Source organism: Dendrobium catenatum, unplaced genomic scaffold (genome assembly GCF_001605985.2).
Source record: "Dendrobium catenatum unplaced genomic scaffold, ASM160598v2 fragScaff_scaffold_1400, whole genome shotgun sequence".
Classification (NCBI taxonomy): domain Eukaryota; kingdom Viridiplantae; phylum Streptophyta; class Magnoliopsida; order Asparagales; family Orchidaceae; genus Dendrobium; species Dendrobium catenatum.
The window spans coordinates 1248444-1273342 of NW_021319862.1; positions in this window are offsets into that span (position 1 = coordinate 1248444).

Genomic DNA, 24899 nt, shown 5'->3' on the forward strand with positions numbered 1-24899 from the left:
CCAATACAAGTCTCTCAGGCAAAGAAAAAAACTTGTTTCCCCAACTGTTAATCTTAGCTGCTGCCTTCTCAAGAAGAAATAAAAAATCTGAAGACACCATTCTACGTAAGCAAAGATTAGTTCCCAAATATTTCAGTTCCTGCACCACCTTATATTTGAGAATTTTAGACAAAGACTTCTTCTTTGCTCTACCAGCTGACTTCCCATACATAATAGCTGATTTAGTCACATTAACTGATAACCCAGTCCAGTTACAATAATCTTCAATGATCCTTTTAAGCAATTTCAAATGTACAATATTGGCTTCAGAAAAAAGAAGAACATCATCCACATATAAAAGGTGTGAGACCTTAGGTACCGAGGCAGCCACTTTTATCCCTAAAACTTTACCATTTTGGTACAAGTTGTTAGATAAAAGTTGGGAGCATAAGATGAAAAGATAGGGAGAAGTGGATATCCTTGTCTAAATCCACTCTTAGCTTCAATCCAATTTGATTTGGTTCCATTGAAAAGAATAGAGAACTTAGGATTTATAACACATTCCATAAGAAGATTTGAGAAAACCGTAGGAAATCCAAAGTAATTCAGAATATTTCTCAAAGAACTCCAAGACATATAATCATATGCTTGTTCCATATCAATATTCACCGCCACCATCCCTTTCTTAGATTTGAAAAATCTAAATTTATGAAATATCTCTTGCACCCAAAGAACATGCTCCGAAAGAGATCTTCCTTTTAAAAAAGCAGCTTGATTTCCGAAATCAAGTTAATGATTACCAAAGTAAGTCTATTTAATAAAAGCTCTACAACAATTTTATAAATAGACAAACATAAGCTAATAGGACGAAAATGAGAAGGATCTACCGAATTTTGAACCTTGGGAATGAGGACCTCCAAAGTCTCTTTCCACTTAGCATTCATCTTTCCCATAGAAATGAAATGAGAAGTAGCCTTCCAAATATCTTGAGCAATTAGCTTCCAATAAGCTTTGATAAAGGAATAAGGAATAACATCAATTCCTGGAGAAATATTTCTTCCAAGACTGAGAATGACTTTCTCAACTTCCTCCAATGTATAATCTGCATCCAGCAAATTAATATCTTCCTTGCTTAAAGTTTCCAACTTGTTCAGCCACCAAGAGATAATAAAGCCCCTATCCTTCCATTTTTTAGGAAAAAACCTTAAGAAGGTTTGTTCAATTGCAGTTTGAACTGTAACCATATTCCCAGCTTCATCCTTTACTTGCTTGATCAAGTTCCCATTCTTTCTAACTTTGGCAAATGCATGGAAAGACCGAGAGTTAATGTCACTCTCCTTTATCCATTTTAATTTCACTCTTTGTCTCCACCATGCATTTAACCGTGCTAGAGTGATATTAAATTCATGAACTTTAGATTTGAGTAAGAAAATAGTTTGTTTAGGATTGCCATCACCATTTGCATCTTCAATTTGCAAATCAACCACTTCTTTTTTGAGTTTATCCTTAAGTTCCAGCAGATTTTTGTGTTTAGTTCTACTAGAAAAGAAAAGAGCTCTTAACACAATATGAAACTTCTTATTCAACACCTCCATAGGATCACCTTTAAGTTGCTTGCTCCAAGCTTTTTTAACAACATGAAAGTATGCAGGATATGAGAGCCATACGTCTTCAAACCGCAACATTCTGGAATGCTAAAATTCCTTGATATCTAACAGAAAAACCACTGGACAATGGTCTGAAGCCACCCGAGCCACATGCCTTTTAACAGCTTGAGGGAGAATTTCCAAAGCCTTAGAATTGAGAAGACACCTATCAAGCCTCTCCCAAATACGAGCACCTCCACTTTTGTTATTACACCAATTGTATTTAGGCCCTATAACTCCCACATCATAAAAATCAAAATGATTCATAAAGGAATTAATCTCTTGAGGAGAAAGAGAGAATTTGAACTTCTTAACCCCTGTCTTATCTTCTTGAGAAAGAATGCAATTAAAGTCACCACCAATCACATAAGGCAACTCCAAAGAAGAATGTGTGCCTAAGCAATCCCTCAAATTCCTTCTACTATAAACATCTCTATTTCCATAAATAGTAGAGATAATCCAGGTGCCTTTGTTAGCTATACAAAGCTTACCAATCACACATTCCTCATTTGTTGTAATTAGGGAAAAATTGGCCAAATCAGTCCTCCACATCACTACTATACCTCCTGACATCCCATTAGAGGGATAAAGATAGAAATCCTAATCTTTGCCCATACATTTACTAAACTCCCATTTATCCAAAGAATCAATTTTAGTTTCAACAGTGCCTACATAGATAGCATTCCAATCTCTGAATACTTCCTTAAAATATAGAGAGGCTTCCCTCTTATTTGCCCCTCTACAATTCAAAAAAACAAGCGAACTCATTTGGTCACCAAGGGGGAAGGTCCCCCACCCTTCTTTTTACTAAGTCCATCTTGTTTCTTAAGTCTAGAAGATTGATTCAAAGGCCTGAAAAATCTAAGCTCCTTTTGAAGTTTGGGTTTAGGCTTACCAACACTATCCACCTCTCTATTATCAAGCACAGGAGGAGTTACAGAATTTTCCTTCTTCACCGCAAAGTCTTCAACATTTTAAGTAGTGACAAACTCCCCTTCTTCAATATCAGGAATACATTTCCCAACAACAATTTTTTCACCAATTTCATCTTCAATTTCACCAAGAAATTCAAATTTATTATTACTAGGAAAAGAAAAATTAGTATGAGTAAATTTTACCGAATCCAAATCAAAAGAAATAGAATCTCCTAGTTTTGGAAAGCTCAGAACAGCCATATTATCCTCCACTATCAGGTGAATTTTCCCTGGAATTTGTAAATCAGCTACCAAAATTTTTTCCTGAACTTCTCTCCCATTAGATTTCTGCTTGTTGTTGGTCGGAACAAACTTGGAAATAACAGGCTTATTCCTTTGAAGATTGTTCCATCTCTTCTTTTAGTTATTAACATGAATCCAAGGCCGATACAATGAACCTTTAGGATTCACTTCAAGTATATTAGCTCCCTTCATAATTTTAGCTTCCACATGATCATTGCCTTTATTCACCACTTTAGCTTCACAAGAATTAGTTGAGTGCCCAATCTTACCACACATATAACAAAGAGAGGAAATTCTCTCATACTCAACTTTTTGAAAGAACCTACCATTAGGACCTTCAACCCAAACCCCCGGGGGTAGTTGCTTATCAAGTTCCAATCTCACACAAACTCTACCAAACTCCCTTTTTCTCCATTGAAACATATTTCCATCAATAAGAAGAAGAGTGCCAATAAGGGAAGCACTCCTTGCAACATTGACTTCTTCCCAACAAAAAAGAGGAATATTAGGAAATCTAACCCAAACCGGAGAGCTTAAGCCATTCAAAGAAGACGGAGAGAAACATAACTCCATCTATCCATTCCAATTATGTGCCCATTTACGAACCAAGGTCCTCCAGCAATAACATTCTCCATTGTTTCTTTTGCATAGAACGAGCACAACATCCATCCTAACCCAAAAGATGTCAAATGAAATTTACCAAAGTGATTCCATTGACGCCGTTGCTCCCAAGCAATCATTTGAATTGAAATATCAGCTCAAAACACCTTAACCACAATAGATAGATTTAGATGATCAGAATTGGTCTTCACATTTGGTTCAAACAATTTCACTGCCATTCCGTCCTCTGTTAAACAATTTGCCACAATCATAGAATCGATTTTAATGTGGGATTGCTTGGACCAAGGATTAGATCCCATAATATTTTTTTCGCTGTCTAAAATAGAATGATTATTTGCCAATATGGGCACGCTATTAACATTTTCACAAACAGCTAAAGTGCTGTCTTTATTAATTTGAATTGAAGAGATCTCTAAAGAATCACAGTTCCCTTTAACCGAATTGCCAAAATGATTGACGAAAATCTTCATACCAGATGATTAAGAGACTTCGCCATCAGTGGATTTAAATTTGAGACCAGAAATAGGCGAACCTGTCTCCAATCTTGAATCCAAAATATCCTTTCCTTTACCCAGAACAAGAACAGGGGAAATCATTTTCGAAACCGGAGGTTCCCTGATCACCAGATTACCAGTCCTTGTAGAAAGACAAGGCAAAATCAAATGCGAACTTCGAGAATTGAATCCATCAGTAGATTCGCCGTCGAAGATCAAAGCCGGACCACCAGCCGGCATCCCAGTAAAACCCGCCAAATCGAAAATGAAGAAAAAATTGAACTGTTTCTCTCTCTAGAATCTTGGAGCTTCTCTCTCTAACCTAGGATCATCAGTAGCTTTCCCATTTATCATTTCAAATACTTCCCACAGAGTTTCATTTTCATCCCTAGAGATGACAAATTATTCTTTGAATGGTGCTTGATCTTAGAAATGTATTTTCTAAAATATTATTTTTGTCTTTGGATCCGTTGTAGAATATCATGTTTATCTCTCAATATTATATTATAGTCACAGTGTAGCATTCAACAATAAAATTAGGAGCTCCCCAAAATCCCATATTTGTATGGCATTATTTTCCCTCAAGAAATGTTATGAGCATCCATCTAAAAGACGTCAAATAAGACATCATATTAAAAAATGAAGATTAATTCTCTTGGACATCTTTTACTTTGAATAAGCAACCTTAATATAAAATTTCTCAACTCATTTCCATTATATATATATTTTTCTAATTTACTCTAAAAAAAGAAAATAATTTATACCCCTGTAAGGTTAGTATATAGAGTAATTTATATAAATCATCATAATTTCCTCTTTTTTAGCAACACAAACTTAGTCATGCTTTTATTTAATTAAAGGGGGCTAAGTTACATGAAACACCTATAAAATCAAGTTTGTATAAATTTCAAGTTTATTCCCCACTCCCACCCCACCCCCACCCCAACTAAGTTAATATTTGAATTTTTAATAATTATTTAACTCCAATTTAAAACTATATTAATTATAAATGAATTTAAAATGCAATAAGTTCACCAATTAATACATCCTAAGCCTTGAAAGATGTAATTGATCTATACAAAAAGAAATATGGCATTCACAAAAGGCTATACATCATTATTAAATTTATTTATTAATTTTAATAAAAATATATTTATGTAAAATGATTTAACTCTTTTTTATTTTTATTTTTTAATATATTTGAAATCTGGTTTGAAAGTTATTTATTTATTTTAATTGAATTTAATATATAATTTAATTTTTAATTATTCTTTTTTATTAAATGTTTCTTTATTATTAAATTTTTTTATGGAATTTTATTATTATTATTATTAAATGTTTCAATAAAGTTCAACATTTAATATGCATGTCTTGTTATTTTAATTATATATATATTTGTTAGGACAAAATGAAACCAACAAACATCACTTGGGTAATCCAAATGCTACTCTATCCTAACACCAAGCCCGAATCTCTACACCCTAGCAAGTATATCCCAAGAGCAGTAAGACTGGCTCATAGAGAACCTGAATAGAGAGACAAAATAGCACAAAAGAAGAGTTAAAGGGCACAACTGCCACCAACACAAATTGCAAAAGAGAACCAGGCCAAGACGAACAGGCCACCCAGAAATGACCCCAAAGATAACAACCAAATACATGATACATAGAGACCAGATAAAGCCCAAGGAACCCCACCAAACAACCACAAGCTACCCAGCAACCTCACAACAAGGGAAACCTAGAAAAAAAAACAATATAGCCCTAAACCCTAACATTATTCCCAAAGATAACCATAGCCATAAAATACAGCCAAAATTAGGTCTCAAAATAGCACCTGGAGGTAGGAGAGCAACAGCTAGGAAACCCATTAATTACTGATTCGATGCAATTATATATCAAGCCCATATCCATTAAAAACTCATCTAAAAAGTACAAAACCACTGAAAAATGCCAACAACAATTCAAAAACAAGAAAACATTATAAGGAAAGAAATAAAACTTAGCTACTAACATGAGAAGGGAAACGATAACCAATAACCACAGAATGCACCAGATAAAATTTAGCCTCCACAAGGCATAGATGCAAGGCAAGCACATACAACCTCCAGTCCAGGCGACCCACCAAGAAGAAAAGCAACACCACACAACCAAAATTTCCACCACTTTGTCCTGATCATTCACAACAAATTAAAAAGAAATAGTATTAGTGCAATTATTGGTAATCATCATATAATCCATATCAAGCAATTTTTAGTACATGACATGTGAACTAATAGATTCTAAAATAATATTGTTTTGAGTAGTAGTAATGGTTAGTATTTGTTCATCCATATTTTCAATCTCATTAACTAAGCTGGCAGTAATACTGATATTATTTCCCTTAGCAGAAGGAGAGACATTAACAATGAAATGGGTGATTTAGTATGCACACTAGACGTTTGTATCGATTCATCATGTTATTTAGGAGTATTGTTTTGGGAGTATTTCCTTCAACCTCAGATTAATTTGGATTCTCATTCTTAAGAACACCCAAAATGACAGCATTTCCTTACGGTTGTTTGGAGGAAACATTTTCCTTACGAAGATGTGGATGCAACCTGAAACATTCATTAACACCATGGCCATGCATTTTATAATGAGAGTAGAAAATAGGTATGTTTTTCAAAGTCAACTTTTTGGAAATAACCATTCAACTCAGACCCAATACATATTTCTTTAGGTTGTTTCTTAGAAATATCTTATTCAACTAGAACACGGGCCTCTGAGGGATGAGAAATAGAGGCAGTAGCTTGATCCATTTGTAATGGTCTGACAAAAATAGATGCGAGACTAAACAAAATTTGTAAATTAAAAAAATAAAGTCTCTAGTTTGGAAAGAGATCCGAACATGAGCAATAGGTGATTCCTCTCAAACATCAAAGTCGGACGTCCATTTGAGGAGACGCATCTGACAAGCTTGAATATCGTAAGATCTATTGAGAAAATGTGGCTATAATTAAGGTCATTCATAAGTTGAATTGTAATATGCTACTGATCTAGCAAACCAATGTGAAAAGATCCCTAAAGATTTGAGTTAAAAAAAAAAATTGAATAACATCAAGATTTGGACGATGAAGAAGAAATTTTCCAACAAACATTAATGCAAAAGAAGCAGCTAACTAAGTTGCCTAGGAGTCGCCAGAGAGCATTGGAAGAGAGGATTGTGAGTTCCCCTTATATATATATATATATATATATATAGATATATAAGGGACTTCCAACTCACTACTGCTCAAAAGAGCTACATCCAAAGTAAAAAAAGAAAACTAAGAGCCAGAAGTCCCTTCTAATCAAAATTACATATTACCCTAATAACATTGTACAAACAAAAATAGAAATGGAATGATAAATCTCATTTAGCACCACCCTTCCCATAATAATTAGGTCCTGCACAAAATCAGAGCGAGTCTACAAAAACCTACAAAAGAGGCTTGCTAGGGCACTAAACAAAAAATTTAAGAACAAGAAGAAGCTCAAAATAAAATTGATAAAGTTCGGCCCATTGGTTAAACTCCAAGCTAAGAGGCATTTCTACATATTCCTGTAATAGGAAATGATAATGATAATAAGATAGACTTTGTGAACCCCAAGAATAATAGCCAATATCAACAATAAATAATTGATACCAAGCATAAAATCCTCCAAAAAACACCTCAAACTATAAGTGCTCTAACCCAGCAAACAAACATTCCAATTCCAAAGATTAGTAAAAGATAAGCCACACTGAATACTGTTCCAAACAAGCAAAATACAATAAATATTAGCCTCTTTTAAAAAGTTCAAATGAGCCACAGCATTATCAGCTTCCTCTAGATATAACCCCACATACCAATCAGATTTGTTCCCAGGGGTAATCAGAGGGAAAATTGTACACATAAAAACTAAAGCTGAAAATAGTATAAGTACAGGAGGTCGTAGCCTTACAGTTCCTAAAGAAAATCATATAAAAATTCTAGAGATTGGATCAAAATCACCCAGCCACTTTCCATGACTAACAAGAAAAACCACGAGATTAAAATTTAAAATAACTAAATGCAAACTCTCCAAGAGCAACCACCAAATAAATAAGCTGCCCTAAGGTTTGGATCTAGTGAGATTGAACATCCAATCAGTGTTACTACTCACACAACCACATCAGGTAGCTATATAATAAAAGTACTGGACATAATGTCCCAAACCAGTATTAACCATGAAAATAGACCTGGACATCCTAAGACTGACAAGAACCAAACTTCTTAGCAAAACTAATATGATAAATGCATAAGTCCAGAAGTTGTCATCAAGATCCAAGAAGACATAATAAACAGTAGTAGCTGCCATGAAATCAAACTTGGACATCCTAAGACCACCAAGATCCAAATTGCTTAGCAAAACCATCATGATAAATGCATCAGTCTAGAAACAATCATCAAGATCCCAACTGACAGAATATCCAGCCAACTGCACATAATGTATAAACAACCAGTGTAATTATAATAAGACCAAATTAAAGCAAATGCAGTTGCAAATCATCAAAAAAAAATGAAGAACCAGGAACACCAAAATAGATGGACCATTAATTAAACTGAATATAGGGGAGACCAAAACAATCTAATCTAGCTAAAGCTTTGATCTCTTTAGGTAAAGAGTGCTCATAGTAATATGTGAAACCAGGTAAATTACAACACATTTTGGCTAAAGTATCAGCAACTGCATTACCCTCTCTAAGAATATGGGAAATAGAATAATTAATGAGAGAGATCCAATACTTAATATCCCTTATCGTATAGAAATTAGTAGGATTCTGAGAGGTGTTACCTTCAAGATAATGAATCAAGAGCATCTGATCAACTTTGATCCAAATATTAGTAATTCTAAGAGAAATGCATAATTGGATGCCAAAAAGAAGAATGCCAATTTCATCTTGGATAGCATTATTAGTAGTGGAGGGTCCTGCATAAGCCATAATAACAAAACCATTATAATCCCAGATAGTGCCACCACAACCCGCTTTAAAATTATTACTAGAACCTTCAATATTAAGTTTGAAACATACCTCCAAAGGCTTCTTCCAATAAATCAACTTTTTTTACTGCTAAGAAGATAGGGGGTGAAATTCAAACCAACCTCATACGCCACATGAAGACAATTTTTAAAGGAGGCAGCATTGACTAACTTAGCACCTTACAATTAGAGAATTTTATTTTTAACTTTTGCAATGACACTTAATGCACCCATTTAACATTCTCATGCTTAGAATCATTCATACTGCTCCATAAAAACTAATAAATAATAATAGAAAGAATATTCCTAATATGAAATTTAGTAGGAATTAACCAATCTTTAAGAATAGAAACAATATATTCATAGTGAGTAATAGAGAGAACATTAAACATATTGTCAAAATAAATCCAAACTTTCATAGCAATAGGCCCCTGGATAAACACATGGTTCAAATTCTCAACATGGTAGCAGCATTGACATTTAGAGACAATATAAAAACCTTTCCTTAATAAAAGAGAATCAACAGGTAAATAATTATGTAAAATCCTCCAAAGAAGAAAGGAGTAAGTAGGGGAAATGCTAGCATGCCAAAGAAACACATAAAGAGGATTTTTAGGCAAGCATTGTTTAATATTGTTCCAAATTTGTTTAGTATCAAAATTGCCATCATAGGACCGATTAAATAAAATGCAATGCTCCTTTTCCAAGCAAATAGATATCTTAATAATTAAATTAATAATAAAGTCAGGAACAAAATTGGCAAGTAATCCAATATTCCAATCCTCATTAATAATAAAATCCTTGACTTTCCAAGAAGAAGTAGAATGAGTATAAAAGAGATTATCAATAAAAAAATTGTCCAACCATTTATCTTTCCAAAAACAATGTTCCCCTCTCCCATACCCCATTGAATGAACTCTTCAGCTTACCACTTAATACTACAAAGTCTCTTCCAATTAAATGAGTCCCTTGTTTAAAAAAAACAATTTAAACGGTGATTCCCAACACAGTACTTAGAAACCATGAACTTAGCCCATAAACTTTTTTTGGCTCAAAAAGCAAACCACAATTTGAGATTATAAGTGTTGATCATATAAGTGAAGGTCCAAAAACCTAATCTACCCTCATCCATAGCCCCTAAAAAGTTACTCCAATAACCACAAACAATAGACTGATTGCCATCCTTGTAACCCCAAAGGAATTTATTAAAAATAATCTCCATTTGACTACAAACATTAATGGTCAGGAACAAGGTATGCAACAAATATATAGGAATCGAGCACAACACATGCTTAATGATAACAAGCCTCCCACCATAAGAAAGAAAATTGAAAGCCCAAGAAGAAAGTTTCTTATGTATAGTACTGAAAATATCATCAAATAAATGAGAACGTTTCTTACCCTTATAAAGAGGAACACCTAAATACTTCAATGGAAGGAACCTTTTTTTAAACCAAATTTTATTTCTATACTAGTAATGCGGCTAGGGGAAATAGATTTAGCAGGAATAAAGTAACTCTTAAAGGAGTTAAAGATTCACCCACTAGCATGCTGAAAAGAGCTAAGAAATTTGAAAAGGATGTTCAACATTTTTATAGAGCCATTAGAAAAAATAATAAAATCATCCGTAAAGCTCAAATGAGTAATGGGAAAGCCACCACTCATTTTAAAAGTTAGACTAGGGTGGATTCTGAAAAGATTGTTAATACCACGAGACAAGAAATCCATAGCAATGATACAAAGAGCAGGAGATAACGGGTATAACGGAGTTAGGGATTTGTTTTTAATGAAACAAAAGGAATCCATTATCTTTAAATTAAATATATATTTGTCAAAGATGACCTAATATGAATCTCATAAAAATTGGAGGCTATTTGATTTATATTTTATTTTTAATAATTTATTGAATTAATAGTTAACTTAATTTTCAAACGGCAAATTTAGGGTTTTCATAATGTTAATGATATGTCTTTTACTTTTCTTTGATTATGCATTCCATTATAAGTGATTTGAAATGTATTTCATATTTATTTTTTTATACTTCACTTTATTTAATTATGATATATTGAAATTTCTTTCTTCATTTTTTTTTATTGAATTTTTTTTAGGTGTTTTAAAGGGATAAAATTAGGTTTTGAAAATTAATGACCTAATTGGATTAAAATGATCATGGAATTAAATTCTTGGGTTCCTAAAGTACCATTGGAACATTCCATGTGAGTTTAATACCAAATGGACTATCCTAGAATTTTCTAATAGTGACTAACCTAGAATTTAGGAAAACAAATTTAGCCTATCCTAAAGTTTAGACTTAGGTAAAATAAATGGCATTCTAATGCTATTTACCAAGTCTAATAACCATAAAGAAGTCATATCCAAAACTTTTTATGGATTCAATGCTACGAATTTTTCAAAATCTTAGGTCAATTTTGTGACCTATAATTTTGAGATTTTATATAAATTATGTTGATCCAAGAAAAATCATGAATGTTAGAGACATCCCTAATTTCAATTGGGGTTCATTTGAGCCATATAAATGTAATTCCCCTAGACCTAAAGGTTAAATTTAGATAAACTTTTCTTAAACATTTGTTAATATTAAACTCAGCATTTCTTAAGCCATTTAATCTTCCAAAATAATATAAAACATACATCCATAATAGATATAAAGGATATTCCTTAGAAAATATTGAAAGTACAATTATTCAAGTTATAATGATTTCAATAAGAGATTTAAATACAATCTGATCTACAACATAATATGTACCCTACAAAATTTTATTTCCTGCTCCTTATAAGACTCAATCTACTCTGTTGGACCTTTGCCTTTGCATGAAATATCTTAATATAATGAGTAAAACAATTAGTAGGCCAAACCCATTTCCCAATAATAAAGTTCAATTCATAATTTAAAATGAAAATTAACAAAAGAATAAAAATATTATTTACCCCATAATTTGTTAATACTAGTTACCATATGAAAGCTTTTGTAGAAATCCTCATCACTTATAACTCACAATTATCACTTCCTACCTACTTGAGGAAGGTGTGGGTTAGAGCCAAAACCGAGTAGAGTAAATTCAAGCATAGAGTCACCTTAGACCTTGAGCAAAATAAAATAATCCGATATAAAGATATATTTGAGTTTGGCCCAAGCAAAGAATTCCAAAAAGTACTTTTTTCACAATATAGCTCAAAAATATTAAGAAATGCATGATAATGTAAATATAATATATAATAGGGGAACCCTAAGTATTTTATATAATAAATACCATATTTTATTAAGGCCCTAAATTTTAGGTGTCTATATAGAGTTTTTAGAATATTACCAATTTCACATAAATTATGAAAAATTCTAAATTAACATACTCTACCAACTGTACTGATATTTAGAAGTGAGTCAATTCTCTAGAACTTTTAGAAGTTCACACAAATTAAACTATTTAGTAAAATCTTATATTTTTATAGTCACATCATACATAATATAGAATATAATAATATAGTGGAAATTATAAAATGAAACCTCTTTAAAACTCAAGAAAAACCCATTTTTAAGCATATCTTTTTGTAGACACTTTTGTATTGAAAAAAAAAATAGTGACCCTACCTCATGCTCATCAATTTTCCCAATTAACTAAACAAATGATGTCCAATTTTTAGCCTCAAAACCTCTCATATATTTTCTCTCACCTTCCCTTTCCTTCTCTTTCTTCTCTAGTAAGGTGGATATATAATTGGTTAATAAAAATAATTAGAATAATTTTAACAATTAAAACCACTAACTTAACTTAGTACCTTAGTGTTAAATTTCCATCTGTCGTAGTTCCTTTAGAGAATCTTCTAGATTCTCTTAGAATTTACTCACATGCAACCCAATTCTATGGAAATGCTTCTTAGAGCCGCACACTCACCCAAAACTAACTTTTTGTCAAAAAACTTAAGTGCTCAATGTCACAGTACTGCCAACCTGGAATTGTAATACCTATAGATCAAATTTTCAAACTTAAAATTTTCCCTTCACTATCCCAAAACAAGATTACCTAAGGCCTCACAAAAATATTCTAATGCTCATAATTGCTAATAAAATTAGTGGTAACAACTCTTAATGATCCTACCTAACTTTTTTATGATGGATATTACTTCCTCTCCTCCTTTAAGAAAATTTTATCCTCGATATTTCTAATCAGAACATAACTTGGTTTTGCTACCTCATCTTAGCTTCGTTCTCCCAGGTTGCTCCCCTTTATGACATATGCTTCCACCAGACCTTAACAATCGAAATTTGGTTTCTCCTTAACTTCTTTACATCAAAAGCTAAAACACATTCAGCTTCTTCCCTATATGTCAGATTCGGTTGCACCTCCACTTCAACTTTAAGGGTGTTTTGATCTGCATCTAATATCCATTTCCTTAATTTTGTTACAAGAAATAAATCTTGAATGTTAAACATGTGATCTGATGGAAATAATCTAAGATAAATATTTTCATATCCTTTTAAGTACTTCAAATGCTCCTATATACCTCAAACTAGACTTACAATATTTCTGAACTTGTTTACTCCTTTCATCGGGCTGACATTTTGATATATAAAGTTGCTAATTTAAAACTTTATAAACTTAGGTTAGGGTTAAAATACTTCTTTTGCCTATATTGAGCTGGTTCTAATCTCTTTCTAATTAATCTAATTTACTCTATGGAACTATTTACCATCTCAAAACCTATTAATTTCCATTATCTTACTTTAGTCCAAGATAATGGAGCTCTACACCTTCTTATATATTGAGCTTCATATTGTGTCATATGAATACTTGACTAGATATTATTCTAAGCAAATTCAATTATAGGAATATGATCTTCCCAGCTTCCACCAAAATTTGCAACTCAAACTACCAACAGATCTTCTAAAATTTGAATAACTCTTTTAGACTTCCCATCTATTTAGGGATGAAAAGCTATATTAAAATGTAAATACATCTACATATCTTCCTTATACCTTTCCACTACTTCAAAGTAAACCATGCATCATGATTAGAATTAACAATTTTAGGAATTCCATGAATCCTAATAATTTCTTTAATATATAGCTGAGATAACTTATCAATGGAGTCAAACTACATCATCGATTGAAAATTAGAAAACATTGTCAATCTATCTATAACTACCCACACTATATCATGACCTTTCATAGTCCTCAAAAAACCTATTACAAATCCATAGTAATTTCTTACTATTTCTACTCAAGAAAAGGCAACACATATAATAGCCCATTAGGTTAGCTTTTACCATTGGTATGCATCATATTTAAATACAAACATTGCTACTTCTTGCTTCAATCAAGGCCACAAAAACTTTTTGTTCATATTACGATACGTCTAATTGATGCTTAAATGAATATAATATCAAGAATAATAGGTTAATTTCCTATAGAATCTCTATTCTCAAATCAGAACCAACAACCTCTTATCACATGAAATCACACCTTGATCATCTATTTGTAACACAGATATTTTCCCAGACTTAATATGATTAACTAGCTTTACATAAGTGGCAGGGAGGAGTTGGAGGTCCAATTTCATCTATTTCTATTAGAGGGTGAAGGTTAATTCCATATAACATAAGTTCTAGATTATTTTTATCTAATAAATGGTAATCCAAGGCCCTAAATTGGCTAGGCTAGGTTCAAACAAGTTCAAGGTTGGATAATGCTTCATTGTGTAGACTTGATTTAAATTACATAATCTTAATTGGTTAATTTTTCTAAGTGGGTTAACTTGAGTTAACCTAGTTGGGTTGACCCAAGTTAGCCCAAGGCTAGGGCTAGGCTATGGGAATTTAATTAGGATGTTATCTTGATATTTATAAGGGTTTAAGTCATTGATTCAAGCTAGTTTGAATTTAATCATTAGTAATATGTATATGGGTTAAATGACCCATATATTCTCAATTTTGTAAAAAATGATGAACCATGGTTCACCATTTCTTCCAATGAAATTATGAAAGATTATATAAGTATTTATAAGGTTTCTGATGTCTTGCTATGGTTTAAAATTGATTGAATCAATGAATGTTTATTTAGCTCAAATAGAGCTCCATGTGGGGAACTTTGTCAATCAGGGTCCACAACAAGCTTCATTGGGTCAAAACATATTTAAGGAGATATATAAAGACCTTATGATATAATCCTATGGTATAGAACTTGATAAAGCCTAAGAAATTCAATGTGTATACATTTAGTGTTTAAAGGGCTCCATGGTCAAACACGGTCTACCTAGTGTTGACCATGGGTCCCAAAGGGGTCAAACCCCTTAGGAGATGTATTTTAATAAGATTAGGTCATTCCCAAATATTTGGATTCAAGACTAAAGTGAAATTTCACATTAAAGTGAAATGCACATTAATTTGTGGTTTCCCTAGTATGCACATTTGCCTTCATAGGTGTTGGGTGTTTGTAAAATTCCTTATTATGACTAGAATTAACTATCTTGACCTTATACACTCTTTATAGAATGTAGGTGGGAAAAGTTTGGGTATAGTGCATGGTTTCTTCATGAGAGGGGCGAGTGTTGTGTGGAGGCTTCTCCACTCTTGGATTAGGTGGTCTTATCCTTATTGGCCTAGGTTATTAAGACATTTTATGGTGTTTTGAGTGACACTCGACTAATGGTAGATTGGATCATCTATCCCTTTTTTAATCCTCAGTATCCTAGGTTTTATGATCATTTTATGGTGTTCTAGGTGATGGCAGTTTCATGGTGGATTTGATCTTCTCCTCTCTTTGCTTAGGTGGCTTTGTAATCCATAATGGCTTAGGTTTTAGGAGCATTCTATTGTGTTTTTTTCCTAGGTTTACCTAAGATGAACCCTCTCCATCTCTCCCTTATTGTTGATCTCTCCTATGGGAAAGTTAATATGAGCCAATGGGTGTGGAGGACTCAATTATCTTATTGCACTTTTTAAAATTAATGTGGTTTTAAGCCAACTCCAACAACTCAACTAGTGTATCTACTACTACAAGCTAACTACTTAATTGAAAGGTTCATCCCTTAGTACTTAGGTTAAGGCAGCATGGGAGATTATAGGTTATAGATCCTTAACTTCAAGCATCTCACTTTGCAACCATATTATAAAGTTCCCCAATTCTGCATCATCTTTAAGAGAGCTTGTAACTCTTCAAGGCCCTATTACTGCTAGTAAAGTCAGTCTCAAACATTTTCCTAAGCTCTATCTAAGAAGTGATTAACTCCTAATATAGACAATAAAACCACATTAGTGTCGACTACTTTAATAGTATAAAGAACAAACAACACTTGAGTGCATAATCAATATCTATAAGAAAATTCATTAATTTTAAAATTGTGATGTGGTTTATTAGGTTAGTTCTTCCCTTATAAGACTCCAAATGTGGCACCTTAAACGTGGGATGTGGCCTTGTTGCAAATCTAGACCCATGTCTTACAATTTTTATGATTATAAACATTATTGGATTTCTTAATATGTTATCTCCTAATAATTGAGTTTATTGCATATCAGCTTTGCCCTGCTAACTAACATTTCAGGTCCACTGCTCACTTGTAACTTCAATCAACTCATGATTGGGTAGACTATGATTAAAGTCTATATTTTCAGTCTTTATACACTTTTTATCTTTCTTAAGTCAATCATATATTTTTCTCGATACTAAATCTGTGTAACCTTGCACACACACACAATCCATTGGGTGGGTTAATGAGTTAGGAACAAGAGGAGTATTTTGAACTAACTGTACTATACAATTTACATCATATAGGATGGTAATTTAACAAGAAAATTCATTAGTTAGGAACATTCATTAATTGAGCTTAATTAAACTGATATACTGGAAGATCCTTATCATATATAATGATCAATTATAATCATGAAAATAGCATCCAATCATAATTTAGGAAATATTTTGAAATTCAAATTTCATTTTAATTATACTATATGATGTAGTTCATACTATACAATATATGACAATCATTCCTAAATTGATATTATGATTAGTGGAATAATCATGGTTAATTTATTTGTTCAAATTGTATAGGATGACTGGTGATGATCATATTGTATGAATCGAGTGATGCATGGGACGATAATTTATCACCGCCTATCTTATAAGATGAAATACCATAGTTTTCAACTAATTGTACAGGACAACCCCATAATTTTGTACTGAATGAACCGAGCGTTGCATGGAATGTGATTTATCATCACCTATCATACTAGATGATCAAAAATAACTCTTGAATTTATCATATATGACAATGCAGTTTGTACTATCTAATATGGATTTTTTTTGTACTAATCATATAGGACAATCGTAGGATAATACTGGACTATTGTAAATGACATATTGATATTTTGGTCTTCTTTATAGGCTATCTATTTAAACTCTCACATTGTCTTATTTGTAGAAGCTTTTGGCTATTAAGGGTCATGAGATGGAGCATAGAGGTGTTTATAGAGCTTTAGGAGGAAAGAGAGGGAGAACTTTTTATGAGGGAGAGTTGTGAGAGATTCACAAGGTTACTCCAAGTAAGGTTCTTTCCTTTCTTCTTTATGTTTCTTCCTTAATTATTTGGTGGCTGTATGAAGACATTCTATAGCACTAAGTTATGATTCTCTGCCATCTCCAGGAGCATGAAAAAGGATTCAATGTAATCTTCTTTCTTTTGGAATGAGAAAAAGCTTTAAGGTACATTGCCTTCACAAGGAGGGTGTGAAAAGCTTTCAATTCTCCATCGCACAAGGTTGGTGAAAGTAATTTTAGTAAGGGCTTCTCTGCCTTACTATGGGGGTAAAAGGACAGACACTAGTTTTAGTTCAATGCATGGAACGGAGGTTTCCAAGGAGTGAACGTTGGTCAGGTTGGAACAAACCACTATAAATTCTGGTGTGTTTATTTTTATTAATTTTTTGCACTTTATTTTATTCTGATTAACTATATGGATGAAAACTTTGATCTTTTTATTATTGTTAAATTAATTCACTTTCACATCAAGTGATAAAATTGTTTATTTTTAGATACTAAAAATATTATAGAAATATTTTTTTTTTTGTTAACAAATTTTTAAATAACTAATTCACCCCCCCCTCTAAAAAACAAATTCCCCCCCCCCCCCCCTTAGGTTAGCCTCTAGCTAATTATTTGGGGTTTAGCAATATTCATAAGCTTTGAAGTGGCATTAGAGCATGATTCTAAAACAAAGTTATAGAAATTTTTTAAAAAGTTAACAATGAATAACTTTGAAAATCATAATATTATGGAAAGTTATTTAATCACACAACCATCATTTTTTGATAACAAGCAATAATGCTCATTAAATAGAGAGAAAAGATGTTTTAGAGGGAGAAGATTTGTGATCTTAGAGATAGAAGATGGTTTTTCAAAATTTGTTGAGTGCTTTTTGGCAAGTTTTTTTATGGAAGTGGATGCTTGTCAGATTCCATATGCATGTGGTCCTAGGGAGGCTCAGCATCCCAACTCTGGTGGTGCATTGTTTGTTTAAATCATTTTACTCAAGATGTGATATTGAAGATGAAGAATGGCAGACCTTTAGTAATCAACAAAAGCGGTCAAATGTCTTCCAAGAATTTTTTTCCTTATATTAGAAAAGGGAAGGATATTATGATTGAGAACAATTTTAAAAGTCCCAAGTCTATTCCCAAATATTTCTCTGATGATATTATTGTGAGTGCAGAAGCATCTTCCTCCTCTAGTTCTAATTCAGGTATAAATAGTGTATGCAACCCTATCCCGGCGATTGTGGGTAGAAATGTTTTTACTCTATGAATAAGACTTTGATGGATAAAGTTAATATTTAGAATTTGGTTACAATTCCCTTGTAGAGTGAGACTCCGATTGGTGGTGCTTCCTCGAAGGTTAAGCTTGTATCTATAGATTTTTGCTCAAGTAGCGTGACAACTGATATGATCTCTATTTGACATTGTGTATATGGAGAGCGGGACTCATGAAAGCTTAATGGTAATTATGAAGTGATGTCCAAAGAACCAAGTAGAAATGTTTTACGTAATGTGTGGAGGAAAAAAGATAATATTCATGTTATTGATTTGGACTATTTTTCTCAAAAAAAAAAAAAATTGGACTATGGGCCGTGTTCATTCGATGATGGCTCCACGGTGAAACTGCATTTGCATAATGGAATGGAGAATGTCAAGAAACTTTAAAATATTTGTGATAAAAATATTTTGGGATAATGTTCCTCTTCATTTGGTTAGTCTGGAACTTAGAAGGCAATGGTGACAGTTTGGCAATTTCCAACTTACTGTGCTTGGTATAAGTTGGACTTTATGTGCTTTTAATGAAGAATAAGCCATGGATTCAGTTCTTAATAATGGCCCTCTGTATCTTAATGGACATATCATTGGTATGGATAAATGGTCACCAATATTTTCTCCTTCTTCTTTAAAAGATTTATCATGTCCAATATGGATTAGAATGCCTAATATACCATTACAATGCTGGGATGAGATCAACATGTACAAGATTGCATATTAGTTTGGTACCCCATATTTGATTTATGGAAGCATGTTTTAATGGTGCAGTAAAGAGTTTGCAAGAGTTTGTGTTTCTGTCAAGTTGCAGAATAAGCTTACCCTTGGTGTTTGGGTAGCAAGGTGCTCAGGAAAATTCTCTTAGAAGTTAAGAGTATGAAAGTGTTTATACTTTCTATTAGAACTGTGGCAGGATCGGGCATGTTAAAAATAACAGCTCGGAGATAAGGATGGAAACTATGCAAGAAGGTTCTAAGCTACCTGAGATAACTGGTATAGGTGAAGTTCCTCCTGTAGCTTCAGTCATTACTAATAATTGTTAGGTGAATGGTGATATTGATGTTGGTAAAGATGATTATGGTACATGGGTCCATGTAAACTATGGAAAAAGGAAATTTATAAATCCTAGAGCAAGGAGACCCATAGTGCGTGATGCAAGATCAATTTAATGAAGAAGTCAATTAGAGTTGAAGAGGAGTATGTTGTGGTGGATGTTGATAAGGGAGGAACTGTTGCCGAGGTAGATGGGCACTCTCCTCCAAAAGTGGTTGATGTTACTGCACGGTATTGTTCAAAGCAAGTAAATATTTAATATTCTAAAATTTGTGTGGTTCCTAAAGCCCAATATCTTCCTTCTGACAATAATAAGTTTAATGTTTTATGTGAGATGGGGGAAGAGGGGGAGATTTACCAGGGTATTTTAGAGGGAGTGTCTTCTCTTGTGAATTATACAAGAGAAGGTGGAGTGGTTTCTCTAGAAGGTAGAGTTGTAGAGTTGAAGGAGGAATCTAGATGTAAAGAGGAGAATTCTTCTTGTGTAAAGAAAATGCTTTCAAAAGAACTTAGAGGACTAGGTCATATTATGTTGTCTCTTAGAAGTAGAAGATTGGATGGGGACATGAAAGATAAGGTTGGTAACTCTTCCCCTCGTAATAATTAATGGAATATATTGCTTTTTGTAATTGTAGAGGAGCTAGGAAGAGGAAAGCTTCTCTTTATCTTATGGAGTTTGTTAAGGAGAATGAGGTTTTTTCTGTTGGTTTGCTGGAAACCGAGTTGTCTTCTTTGGATATAAAGGAAATTTATATTTTGATTGGTGCATATTTGGACTACTATCATGTTCCAACATATGGGTTCTCTGGAGGTATTCTAGTGTTGTGAAAGTCTACTGTGGCATCCTTTTTTATTTTAAATTCTTCTTACTAAGTTGTTATTGGTGAGTTGAATGTGATTAATAATGGTTTGTGGAGGGTTTCAACTATGTATGGGAGCTAGGGTGTTTATAAAAGGTTGGTGGGGCTTAGATTCTTGAAAGGTTGAATAGGTGTTTCTTAAATTTAGTTGCAATCAATTTTTTCCAACAATTGGTGGTTAGGCATCTTGCAAGAATTGCATAAGAACATTATCCTATTTTATTAAATCTTCTAGAGATCAATATTGCAACTTCATTTTTATAACTATGTATTTATATCATGTGTGTTTTATATGATTCCAAAATCTTATTGTATTGATTGCTATTTCTCCAAATATATATTGGAAAAATTACTTTTGTTGTTTGTGTGTACTAATATTTCAGAGAAATCATAATCTAGATTATTGAAAACTTTAAGGAATATTAGATTAGGGTTTATAATATTTGAAGTCTATACTTTTATATTTTTCTCGAGTCAGAGAGAGTGTGATTGTAATTGGGTAACCATGCATACACACACTAGAGGAGTGTAAAATTTGTATTTTTTAAAAAACTAATCATACTGTATAATTTTGGATCATATGGTAGGGTTTGATTGTATCATTCTTCCAAAAAGCGGTTAATCAAATCATACCTAGAAATTCTTCTAAGTACTGTTTGTACTATATGAAGTTACCTTCATATAAATAATGTCTAGAGTATGAAATAGTTACATACAAGTTCATCCCAAATGAACTCAAATTTTTCTAAACTGTTCCTATTGTACTATCTTAGGTTTGTACAGATGATGTCTAGAGTATGAAATGGGTGCGTATCATTATGTCCATATGAATAAGTAAAATTTTTTAACTATTTCTACTATAAGATCATAGGATCCTACAAAACACTTCCAGAGTATGAAATGGAATCTTCATGTTTTGTACCAAATGAAATATGATTTAGTTAAAACATATCATATTATATGATATTGGGTTCATATAGATGACTTTAAATCTATGAAATCAATTCATGCAGAATCATACTTGTTGAATTTGTTTAATTTTGAATTGATCGTACTGTACATTGACAATTCATACATAAGCTAATCAGAGTACAAAATTGGTTCGTATATGATCGTATGAGAAAAATTTGAACTTATCATATGTACGATGTGTGATTGTAATGTATGATCATGGACGGTCAAATTGAAATTTTCAGTTTTCTTAACCGGTTTTCTTGTCTTTCATATATAATATCCTTAAAAACTGACTGTCAAGAATCCTTCTTTTTTTTTGTCTTTGAGAGCTAGAGTGAGAGTACTTTGGGAGAGTGTTTGAGAGTGTGGATAGAGAGATCTTGCAAGTGGAATTTGTGAAAGGATCATAAGGTTGCCCAAAAATGAGTATCTCTTTATAAGTTTGTCAAATCTCATCCTTACTTCTTTGACGATGCTCGAGACAATATCTTTAGAGAAGATCAGGTACTCTAATGAAAATAATATAGTATGAAAGGATGACGGTTCTCTACAAACACCAGGAGGGTATAAATGGATAATGATTCTATGCTGATACTAGGAGGGTGTGGAAGGACGACGGTTCTCTAATGACACTTAGAGAGTGTGAAAGGATGATGGTACTCCACATCAGGGATTGGTGGAATAGAGGTTAATTCTAAAGGCTTCTCTACCTTGGTATAAGAAGAAAAGGAGAGTCACTTTAGTATAGTGCAATACTTGATGAGGGAGTCTTCGGGGAGTGGACATAAGTCTTGTTGGACCAAACCACTAAAAATTTGTGTGTTCTTTTATTTTTTATTTTTACCGCATTTTTAATTTTTTGAAATTTTAATTTTATGGTCAAAAATTTTATTTTGGAAAAATTTTCATTATGTTAAATTCATAAAATGATTTTCTACATTTTACCAAGAGAATTTTAAATTATCAATTCACCTAACCTCTTAGTTAGCATTGGGAGAACTGTAATAGGTCTATTAACCTATATTAACTTTCAAGTTGTATCATAACCTACTTTAAAAAATTAAGGTTTAGATAACTTTTTGAAAATGATTATGGCTACTTTTAGAAATTGTAACAAACTTGAAGAATATTCAATCACTAGACCTCCCTTGTTTTATAACATCCCTTTCGATTTTCAGAAAACATGTTTGACTACTTTTCTTCAATTGCTTGGCTATCGCATGTGAATTTTAGTACAAGAAGGATACACTAGGCCAACTAGAATTATAAATGGCATTAGAACTAAAACACCATTTGTTGACTGGACTATAGAAAAAAAAGACTTAGCTCAATTAAATGTTAAATATTTAAATAGTTTTTCTGTGCACATAAATCTGATGACTATATATGTGTCTCTACTTATAGTTCTGGAAACAAAATTTGGGATAGCATTTGTATCACATATGAATAGACTAATATGATGAAACAATCTAGATTAAACATTTTGCGACACGATTATAAACTATTTTTCATGAAACCAAATGTATCAATCACAAATATGTATCCACATTTCACGCAAATAGTCACCTCATTGCATGCTTTAGGCAGGAAACTAATGAATGCTGAGAAAGTAAGTAAAATTCTTTGTTTCTTGCCTATTACTTATGATGAAAAGATAACTGTCATAATGGAATCAAAAGATTTAAATATTTATTATATTAACAATCTTCTTGAATCAATAATTGCTTACAAGCAAGGAGTGACTCAAAGATAAATTGATGCATATGAGAAGCAAAATGAGAAGAATATAGTGTTGATAGTGGATGACTCATAGAGTGATTAGTCTCAGCCCGGGGATGAAGATGACATTATCTTGATGACTAGACAATGTATAAGTTTCCTTAATAGGAAGCAAAGGAGACGTTAGTAGTTGAATAAAGGTAAATTTCACAAAAATACTAAGGCTTCTAATGATATAATTTACTATGAATGCAAGAAGCCTAGACATATCAAATATGATTGCCCAATTCTTAAAGCTAATCCCAGCAAGGAAATGGTTGAGGACAAAAGCAAAATAAGGGCAAGAAGAGAGCATTTTGGGTAGACTCAGCTTCAAAGTCTTTAAAAATAGAAGTATAAGAGGAAGTCACCAACCTGTGTTTAATGGCCAACAAGCTTCATCAATTAGATCAAGAAGAGGTATGTGACTTAACCTATAAAGAGTTATTTGATGTTTCTGACAAAATTCATATTGCCTATAAAAAACTCAAAAAGATGTATGCTAGGTTGAACATAGAATTTCTAAAATTACAGAAAGAGTATGAAATCCTTATGAAAGATCATGCACTAATTGATAGCAACTACATGAAATAATAAGATGAGTTTGATGAATTGAATAAACAACATGAACTATTGAAATCATTCCACACTAAACTTGAAAATAAATTTAAAACATTTATAGATGAATATAATAGTAGGGAGCACTATTTGACAGTAAACAATACTATTTTATAAAGTGGTAACTCTTTTTTTTTAAAGCTAAATTGAAAGCACTTGAGGAAAATAGTATTCCACCCACACATTAATAGTTTTTCAATCTTGTTTAGAAGCCAAAAATTTTAAATTCTAGGAAAAGATAGTTTAATGCACGTAGATTAATAAATCATTTTCCTGGTGTCCAATGTTTTACTTGTGGAATGACTGGCCATATATCTCATACCTGTACTATTTATAACAAATCATATCTAGTGTGGAGATCAAAGATGCATAAAATAAAGCATATTAAACATGCATCTAGATTATTTTTGCCAAGTGGAGAACCTAAACTTATTAAGTTTCCCAAGACTAACATTTGATTATTTAGTAAAAATTCTCTCCTACAAGACCTCATGAGAGCATTTGGTACAGCAGATATTTGAAGCATATGATTGGAGACATTATATAATTCATTTCGCTCTAAGCCATGAATGGAGATAAGATTACACTTGGAGATAATACCACTAGGAAAGTGATAGGCACAGGTATGATTGTAAACTTAAACAATTTTTTCATTGAGAATATTTTATTGGTAGAAGGCTTAAAGCATAACTTATTAAGTATTTTTCAGCTATGCGATAAGGGTTATAGTGTAAATTTGTTTTTATACTAATTATATATTAAGTGAAAATGAAATAGATGTACTGTATGGAAATAGTGTAAATAATATGTACATGATTAATTTGATTTATATTAAACCTTCTAATGCTTTTTGTCTCAAAAT